Below are 11,264 nucleotides of genomic sequence, written 5' to 3' on the forward strand. Positions count from 1 at the left end.
TCTATACTTAAAATTAAAAAAATAATAATAATATGATGTTGAAAAGTGAAAGTAAAACGAATATTGAGAGAGAATATGGAACCTACGACCACTTGTTCGCAGGCTGAAACTCGGACCACTAGACAACATACGATCCGTTGGGAGGTGGAATTTAAAGCCACATGTTTATTTATTTATTTTCATTCTATAATGGTGCAAATCCATGCATGAAAGCCATGTGTATAAGAGAAGGAATGAGTCTGCGCATGCTCAGAGTCTCTGACCGAACTGAGACTTTTGTTTATACAATTTCTTTATTTTGGAAGTATTTTTAAATATAATATTGAAATGTTTGTAAACTCTGGTTAAACTTTTATTCTTCAAAAGAAAAATAATAATTTTCTCTATACTTAAAATTATAAAAAAAAAAAAAATTATAATATGATGTTGAAAAGTGAAAGTAAAACGAATGGTGAGAGCGCGGATCGAACCTACGACCACTTGTTCGCAGGATGACACTCGGACCACTAGACAACATACGATCCGTTGGGAGGGGGAATTTAAAGCCACATGTTTATTTATTTATTTTCACTCTATAATGGTGCAAATCCATGCATGAAAGCCATGTGTATAAGAGAAGGAATGAGTCTGCGCATGCTCAGAGTCTCTGACCGAACTGAGACTTTTGTTTATACAATTTCTTTATTTTGGAAGTATTTTTAAATATAATATTGAAATGTTTGTAAACTCTGGTTAAACTTTTATTCTTGAAAAGAAAAATAATAATTTTCTCTATACTTAAAATTAAAAAAAAAAAATTATAATATGATGTTGAAAAGTGAAAGTAAAACGAATGGTGAGAGCGCGGATCGAACCTACGACCACTTGTTCGCAGGATGACACTCGGACAACTAGGCAACATACGATCCGTTGGGAGGTCGAATTTAAAGCCACATGTTTATTTATTTATTTTCATTCTATAATGGTGCAAATCTATGCATGAAAGCCATGTGTAGAAGGAATGAGTCTGCGCATGCCAAGAGTCTCTGACCGAACTGAGACTTTTATTTGAACAATTTCTTTATTTTGGAAGTATTTTTATATATAATATTGAAATCTTTGTTAATTCTGTTCAAAATTTTACTTCCTGAAAAGAAAAATAATAATTTTCTCTATACTTAAAATTAAAAAAATAATAATAATATGATGTTGAAAAGTGAAAGTAAAACGAATATTGAGAGCGTGGATCGAACCTACGACCACTTGTTCGCAGGCTGAAACTCGGACCACTAGGCAACATACGATCCGTTGGGAGGTGGAATTTAAAGCCACATGTTTATTTATTTATTTTCATTCTATAATGGTGCAAATCCATGCATGAAAGCCATGTGTATAAGAGAAGGAATGAGTCTGCGCATGCTCAGAGTCTCTGACCGAACTGAGACTTTTGTTTATACAATTTCTTTATTTTGGAAGTATTTTTAAAAATAATATTGAAATGTTTGTAAACTCTGGTTAAACTTTTATTCTTGAAAAGAAAAATAATAATTTTCTCTATACTTAAAATTTAAAAAAAAAAAAATTATAATATGATGTTGAAAAGTGAAAGTAAAACGAATGGTGAGAGCGCGGATCGAACCTACGACCACTTGTTCGCAGGATGACACTCGGACAACTAGGCAACATACGATCCGTTGGGAGGTGGAATTTAAAGCCACATGTTTATTTATTTATTTTCATTCTATAATGGTGCAAATCCATGCATGAAAGCCATGTGTATAAGAGAAGGAATGAGTCTGCGCATGCTCAGAGTCTCTGACCGAACTGAGACTTTTGTTTATACAATTTCTTTATTTTGGAAGTATTTTTAAAAATAATATTGAAATGTTTGTAATCTCTGGTTAAACTTTTATTCTTGAAAAGAAAAATAATAATTTTCTCTATACTTAAAATTTAAAAAAAAAAAATTATAATATGATGTTGAAAAGTGAAAGTAAAACGAATGGTGAGAGCGCGGATCGAACCTACGACCACTTGTTCGCAGGATGACACTCGGACCACTAGGCAACATACGATCCGTTGGGAGGTGGAATTTAAAGCCACATGTTTATTTATTTATTTTCATTCTATAATGGTGCAAATCCATGCATGAAAGCCATGTGTAGAAGGAATGAGTCTGCGCTTGCCCAGAGTCTCTGACCGAACTGAGACTTTTATTTGTACAATTTCTTTATTTTGGAAGTATTTTTATATATAATATTGAAATCTTTGTTAATTCTGTTCAAAATTTTTCTTCCTGAAAAGAAAAATAATAATTTTCTCTATACTTAAAATTAAAAAAAAAATAATAATATGATGAAAAGTGAAAGTAAAACGAATGGTGAGAGCGCGGATCGAACCTACGACCACTTGTTCGCAGGCTGACACTCGGACAACTAGGCAACATACGATCCGTTGGGAGGTCGAATTTAAAGCCACATGTTTATTTATTTATTTTCATTCTATAATGGTGCAAATCCATGCATGAAAGCCATGTGTATAAGAGAAGGAATGAGTCTGCGCATGCCCAGAGTCTCGGACTGAACTGAGACTTTTATGTGTACAATTTCTTTATTTTGGAAGTATTTTTATATATAATATTGAAATCTTTGTTAATTCTGTTCAAAATTTTATTTCCTGAAAAGAAAAATAATACTCTTCTCTATACTTAAAATTAAAAAAAAAATAATAATATGATGAAAAGTGAAAGTAAAACGAATGGTAAGAGTGCGGATCGAACCTACGACCACTTGTTTGCAGGCTGACACTCGGACCACTAGTCAACATACTATCCGTTGGGAGGTCGAATTTAAAGCCACATGTTTATTTATTTATTTTCATTCTATAATGGGGCAAATCCATGCATGAAAGCCATGTGTATAAGAGAAGGAATGAGTCTGCGCATGCCCAGAGTCTCTGACGGAACTGAGACTTTTATTTGTACAATTTCTTTATTTTCTAAGTATTTTTATATATAATATTGAAATCTTTGTTAATTCTGTTCAAAATTTTTCTTCCTGAAAAGAAAAATAATAATTTTCTCTATACTTAAAATTAAAAAAAAATAATAATAATATGATGAAAAGTGAAAGTAAAACGAATGGTGAGAGCGCGGATCGAACCTACGACCACTTGTTCGCAGGCTGACACTCGGACAACTAGGCAACATACGATCCGTTGGGAGGTCGAAATTAAAGCCACATGTTTATTTATTTATTTTCATTCTATAATGGTGCAAATCCATGCATGAAAGCCATGTGTATAAGAGAAGGAATGAGTCTGCATATGCCCAGAGTCTCGGACTGAACTGAGACTTTTATGTGTACAATTTCTTTATTTTGGAAGTATTTTTATATATAATATTGAAATCTTTGTTAATTCTGTTCAAAATTTTACTTCCTGAAAAGAAAAATAATAATTTTCTCTATACTTAAAATTAAAAAAATAATAATAATATGATGAAAAGTGAAAGTAAAACGAATGGAAGAGCGCGGATCGAACCTACGACCACTTGTTCGCAGGCTGACACTCGGACCACTAGGCAACATACGATGCTTTGGGAGGACGAATTTAAAGCCGCATGTTTATTTATTTATTTTTATTCTATAATGGTGCATATCCATGCATGAAAGCCATGTGTATAAGAGAAGGAATGAGTCTGCGCATGCTCAGAGTCTCTGACCGAACTGAGACTTTTATTTGTACAATTTCTTTATTTTGGAAGTATTTTGATATATAATATTGAAATCTTTGTTAATTCTGTTCAAAATTTTACTTCCTGAAAAGAAAAATAATAATTTTCTCTATGCTTAAAATTAAAAAAAAATAATAATAATATGATGAAAAGTGAAAGTAAAACGAATGGTGAGAGCGCGGATCGAACCTACGACCACTTGTTCGAAGGCTGACCCTCGGACCACTAGGCAACATACGATGCGTTGGGAGGACGAATTTAAAGCCACATGTTTATTTATTTATTTTCATTCTATAATGGTGCAAATCCATGTATGAAAGCCATGTGTATAAGAAAAGGAATGAGTCTGCGCATGTCCAGAGTCTCTGACCGAACTGAGACTTATATTTGTACAATTTCTTTATTTTGGAAGTATTTTTATATATAATATTGAAATCTTTGTTAATTCTGTTCAAAATTTTACTTCCTGAAAAGAAAAATAATAATTTTCTCTATACTTAAAATTAAAAAAAAAATAATAATATGATGATGAAAAGTTAAAGTAAAACGAATGGTGAGAGCGTGGATCGAACCTACGACCACTTGTTCGCAGGCTGAAACTCGGACCACTAGACAACATACGATCCGTTGGGAGGTGGAATTTAAAGCCACATGTTTATTTATTTATTTTCACTCTATAATGGTGCAAATCCATGCATGAAAGCCATGTGTATAAGAGAAGGAATGAGTCTGCGCATGCTCAGAGTCTCTGACCGAACTGAGACTTTTGTTTATACAATTTCTTTATTTTGGAAGTATTTTTAAATATAATATTGAAATGTTTGTAAACTCTGGTTAAACTTTTATTCTTCAAAAGAAAAATAATAATTTTCTCTATACTTAAAATTATAAAAAAAAAAAAAAACATTATAATATGATGTTGAAAAGTGAAAGTAAAACGAATGGTGAGAGCGCGGATCGAACCTACGACCATTTGTTCGCAGGATGACACTCGGACAACTAGGCAACATACGATCCGTTGGGAGGTCGAATTTAAAGCCACTTGTTTATTTATTTATTTTCATTCTATAATGGTGCAAATCTATGCATGAAAGCCATGTGTAGAAGGAATGAGTCTGCGCATGCCCAGAGTCTCTGACCGAACTGAGACTTTTATTTGAACAATTTCTTTATTTTGGAAGTATTTTTATATATAATATTGAAATCTTTGTTAATTCTGTTCAAAATTTTACTTCCTGAAAAGAAAAATAATAATTTTCTCTATACTTAAAATTAAAAAAAAAATAATAATATGATGAAAAGTGAAAGTAAAACGAATGGTGAGAGCGCGGATCGAACCTACGACCACTTGTTCGCAGGCTGACACTCGGACAACTAGGCAACATACGATCCGTTGGGAGGTCGAATTTAAAGCCACATGTTTATTTATTTATTTTCATTCTATAATGGTGCAAATCCATGCATGAAAGCCATGTGTATAAGAGAAGGAATGAGTCTGCGCATGCCCAGAGTCTCGGACTGAACTGAGACTTTTATGTGTACAATTTCTTTATTTTGGAAGTATTTTTATATATAATATTGAAATCTTTGTTAATTCTGTTCAAAATTTTATTTCCTGAAAAGAAAAATAATACTCTTCTCTATACTTAAAATTAAAAAAAAATAATAATATGATGAAAAGTGAAAGTAAAACGAATGGTAAGAGTGCGGATCGAACCTACGACCACTTGTTTGCAGGCTGACACTCGGACCACTAGTCAACATACTATCCGTTGGGAGGTCGAATTTAAAGCCACATGTTTATTTATTTATTTTCATTCTATAATGGTGCATATCCATGCATGAAAGCCATGTGTATAAGAGAAGGAATGAGTCTGCGCATGCTCAGAGTCTCTGACCGAACTGAGACTTTTATTTGTACAATTTCTTTATTTTGGAAGTATTTTGATATATAATATTGAAATCTTTGTTAATTCTGTTCAAAATTTTACTTCCTGAAAAGAAAAATAATAATTTTCTCTGTGCTTAAAATTAAAAAAAAATAATAATAATATGATGAAAAGTGAAAGTAAAACGAATGGTGAGAGCGCGGATCGAACCTACGACCACTTGTTCGAAGGCTGACCCTCGGACCACTAGGCAACATACGATGCGTTGGGAGGACGAATTTAAAGCCACATGTTTATTTATTTATTTTCATTCTATAATGGTGCAAATCCATGTATGAAAGCCATGTGTATAAGAAAAGGAATGAGTCTGCGCATGCCCAGAGTCTCTGACCGAACTGAGACTTATATTTGTACAATTTCTTTATTTTGGAAGTATTTTTATATATAATATTGAAATCTTTGTTAATTCTGTACAAAATTTTACTTCCTGAAAAGAAAAATAATAATTTTCTCTATACTTAAAATTAAAAAAAAAAAAAATAATATGATGATGAAAAGTTAAAGTAAAACGAATGGTGAGAGCGTGGATCGAACCTACGACCACTTGTTCGCAGGCTGAAACTCGGACCACTAGACAACATACGATCCGTTGGGAGGTGGAATTTAAAGCCACATGTTTATTTATTTATTTTCACTCTATAATGTTGCAAATCCATGCATGAAAGCCATGTGTATAAGAGAAGGAATGAGTCTGCGCATGCTCAGAGTCTCTGACCGAACTGAGACTTTTGTTTATACAATTTCTTTATTTTGGAAGTATTTTTAAATATAATATTGAAATGTTTGTAAACTCTGGTTAAACTTTTATTCTTCAAAAGAAAAATAATAATTTTCTCTATACTTAAAATTATAAAAAAAAAAAAAAAAAAAAATTATAATATGATGTTGAAAAGTGAAAGTAAAACGAATGGTGAGAGCGCGGATCGAACCTACGACCACTTGTTCGCAGGATGACACTCGGACAACTAGGCAACATACGATCCGTTGGGAGGTCGAATTTAAAGCCACATGTTTATTTATTTATTTTCATTCTATAATGGTGCAAATCTATGCATGAAAGCCATGTGTAGAAGGAATGAGTCTGCGCATGCCCAGAGTCTCTGACCGAACTGAGACTTTTATTTGAACAATTTCTTTATTTTGGAAGTATTTTTATATATAATATTGAAATCTTTGTTAATTCTGTTCAAAATTTTACTTCCTGAAAAGAAAAATAATAATTTTCTCTATACTTAAAATTAAAAAAATAATAATAATATGATGTTGAAAAGTGAAAGTAAAACGAATATTGAGAGCGTGGATCGAACCTACGACCACTTGTTCGCAGGCTGAAACTCGGACCACTAGACAACATACGATCCGTTGGGAGGTGGAATTTAAAGCCACATGTTTATTTATTTATTTTCATTCTATAATGGTGCAAATCCATGCATGAAAGTCATGTGTAGAAGGAATGAGTCTGCGCATGCCCAGAGTCTCTGAAGGAACTGAGACTTTTATTTGTACAATTTCTTTATTTTGGAAGTATTTTTATATATAATATTGAAATCTTTGTTAATTCTGTTCAAAATTTTTCTTCCTGAAAAGAAAAATAATAATTTTCTCTATACTTAAAATTAAAAAAAAAATAATAATATGATGAAAAGTGAAAGTAAAACGAATGGTGACAGCGCGGATCGAACCTACGACCACTCTTTCGCAGGCTGACACTCGGACAACTAGGCAACATACGATCCGTTGGGAGGTCGAATTTAAAGCCACATGTTTATTTATTTATTTTCATTCTATAATGGTGCAAATCTATGCATGAAAGCCATGTGTATAAGAGAAGGAATGAGTCTGCGCATGCCCAGAGTCTCTGACCGAACTGAGACTTTTATTTGTACAATTTCTTTATTTTGGAAGTATTTTTATATATAATATTGAAATCTTTGTTAATTCTGTTCAAAATTTTACTTCCTGAAAAGAAAAGTAATAAATTTCTCTATACTTAAAATTAAAAAAATAATAATAATATGATGATGAAAAGTGAAAGTAAAACGAATGGTGAGAGCGCGGATCGAACCTACGACCACTTGTTCGCAGGCTGACACTCGGACCACTAGGCAACATACGATCCGTTGGGAGGTGGAATTTAAAGCCACATGTTTATTTATTTATTTTCATTCTATAATGGTGCAAATCCATGCATGAAAGCCATGTGTATAAGAGAAGGAATGAGTCTGCGCATGCCCAGAGTCTCTGACCGAACTGAGACTTTTGTTTTTACAATTTCTTTATTTTGGAAGTATTTTTAAAAATAATATTGAAATGTTTGTAAACTCTGGTTAAACTTTTATTCTTGAAAAGAAAAATAATAATTTTCTCTATACTTAAAATTTAAAAAAAAAAAATTATAATATGATGTTGAAAAGTGAAAGTAAAACGAATGGTGAGAGCGCGGATCGAACCTACGACCACTTGTTCGCAGGATGACACTCGGACCACTAGGAAACATACGATCCGTTGGGAGGTGGAATTTAAAGCCACATGTTTATTTATTTATTTTCATTCTATAATGGTGCAAATCCATGCATGAAAGCCATGTGTAGAAGGAATGAGTCTGCGCATGCCCAGAGTCTCTGACCGAACTGAGACTTTTATTTGTACAATTTCTTTATTTTGGAAGTATTTTTATATATAATATTGAAATCTTTGTTAATTCTGTTCAAAATTTTTCTTCCTGAAAAGAAAAATAATAATTTTCTCTCTACTTAAAATTAAAAAAAAAAAACAATAATATGATGAAAAGTTAAAGTAAAACGAATGGTGAGAGCGCGGATCGAACCTACGACCACTTGTTCGCAGGCTGACACTCGGACCACTAGGCAACATACGATCCGTTGGGAGGTCGAATTTAAAGTCACATGTTTATTTATTTATTTTCATTCTATAATGGTGCAAATCTATGCATGAAAGCCATGTGTATAAGAGAAGGAATGAGTCTGCGCATGCCCAGAGTCTCTGACCGAACTGAGACTTTTATTTGTACAATTTCTTTATTTTGGAAGTATTTTTATATATAATATTGAAATCTTTGTTAATTCTGTTCAAAATTTTACTTCCTGAAAAGAAAAATAATAATTTTCTCTATACTTAAAATTAAAAAAATAATAATAATATGATGTTGAAAAGTGAAAGTAAAACGAATATTGAGACCGTGGATCGAACCTACGGCCTCTTGTTCGCAGGCTGAAACTCGGACCACTAGACAACATACGATCCGTTGGGAGGTCGAATTTAAAGCCACATGTTTATTTATTTATTTTCATTCTATAATGGTGCAAATCCATGCATGAAAGCCATGTGTATAAGAGAAGGAATAAGTCTGCGCATGCCCAGAGTCTCTGACCGAACTGAGACTTTTATTTGTACAATTTCTTTATTTTGGAAGTATTTTTATATATAATATTGAAATCTTTGTTAATTCTGTTCAAAATTTTACTTCCTGAAAAGAAAAATAATAATTTTCTCTATACTTAAAATTAAAAAAAACTAATAATATGATGTTGAAAGGTGAAAGTAAAACGAATGGTGAGAGCGCGGATCGAACCTACGACCACTTGTTCGCAGGCTGACACTCGGACCACTAGGCAACATACGATCCGTTGGGAGGTCGAATTTAAAGCCACATGTTTATTTATTTATTTTCATTATATAATGGTGCAAATCCATGCATGAAAGCCATGTGTATAAGAGAAGGAATGAGTCTGCGCATGCCCAGAGTCTCGGACTGAACTGAGACTTTTATGTGTACAATTTCTTTATTTGGGAAGTATTTTTATATATAATATTGAAATCTTTGTTAATTCTGTTCAAAAATTTACTTCTTGAAAAGAAAAATAATAATTTTCTCTATACTTAAAATTAAAAAAAAAATAATAATATGATGAAAAGTGAAAGTAAAACGAATGGAAGAGCGCGGATCGAACATACGACCACTTGTTCGCAGGCTGACACTCGGACCACTAGCAACATACAATCCGTTAAGAGGTCGAATTTAAAGCCACATGTTTATTTATTTATTTTCATTCTATAATGGTGCAAATCCATGCATGAAAGCCATGTGTATAAGAGAAGGAATGAGTCTGCGCATGCCCAGAGTCTCTGACCGAACTGAGACTTTTATTTGTACAATTTCTTTATTTTGGAAGTATTTTTATATATAATATTGAAATCTTTGTTAATTCTGTTCAAAATTTTTCTTCCTGAAAAGAAAAATAATAATTTTCTCTCTACTTAAAATTAAAAAAAACAACAATAATATGATGAAAAGTTAAAGTAAAACGAATGGTGAGAGCGCGGATCGAACCTACGACCACTTGTTCGCAGGCTGACACTCGGACCACTAGGCAACATACGATCCGTTGGGAGGTCGAATTTAAAGTCTCATGTTTATTTATTTATTTTCATTCTATAATGGTGCAAATCTATGCATGAAAGCCATGTGTATAAGAGAAGGAATGAGTCTGCGCATGCCCAGAGTCTCTGACCGAACTGAGACTTTTATTTGTACAATTTCTTTATTTTGGAAGTATTTTTATATATAATATTGAAATCTTTGTTAATTCTGTTCAAAATTTTACTTCCTGAAAAGAAAAATAATAATTTTCTCTATACTTAAAATTAAAAAAATAATAATAATATGATGTTGAAAAGTGAAAGTAAAACGAATATTGAGAGCGTGGATCGAACCTACGGCCTCTTGTTCGCAGGCTGAAACTCGGACCACTAGACAACATACGATCCGTTGGGAGGTCGAATTTAAAGCCACATGTTTATTTATTTATTTTCATTATATAATGGTGCAAATCCATGCATGAAAGCCATGTGTATAAGAGAAGGAATGAGTCTGCGCATGCCCAGAGTCTCTGACCGAACTGAGACTTTTATTTGTACAATTTCTTTATTTTGGAAGTATTTTTATATATAATATTGAAATCTTTGTTAATTCTGTTCAAAATTTTTCTTCCTGAAAAGAAAAATAATAATTTTCTCTCTACTTAAAATTAAAAAAAAAACAATAATATGATGAAAAGTTAAAGTAAAACGAATGGTGAGAGCGCGGATCGAACCTACGACCACTTGTTCGCAGGCTGACACTCGGACCACTAGGCAACATACGATCCGTTGGGAGGTCGAATTTAAAGTCACATGTTTATTTATTTATTTTCATTCTATAATGGTGCAAATCTATGCATGAAAGCCATGTGTATAAGAGAAGGAATAAGTCTGCGCATGCCCAGAGTCTCTGACCGAACTGAGACTTTTATTTGTACAATTTCTTTATTTTGGAAGTATTTTTATATATAATATTGAAATCTTTGTTAATTCTGTTCAAAATTTTACTTCCTGAAAAGAAAAATAATAATTTTCTCTATACTTAAAATTAAAAAAATAATAATAATATGATGTTGAAAAGTGAAAGTAAAACGAATATTGAGAGCGTGGATCGAACCTACGGCCTCTTGTTCGCAGGCTGAAACTCGGACCACTAGCAACATACAATCCGTTAAGAGGTCGAATTTAAAGCCACATGTTTATTTATTTATTTTCATTCTATA

This window comes from Argiope bruennichi, chromosome 11 (assembly GCF_947563725.1).
Source record: "Argiope bruennichi chromosome 11, qqArgBrue1.1, whole genome shotgun sequence".
Taxonomy (NCBI): Eukaryota; Metazoa; Arthropoda; class Arachnida; order Araneae; family Araneidae; genus Argiope; species Argiope bruennichi.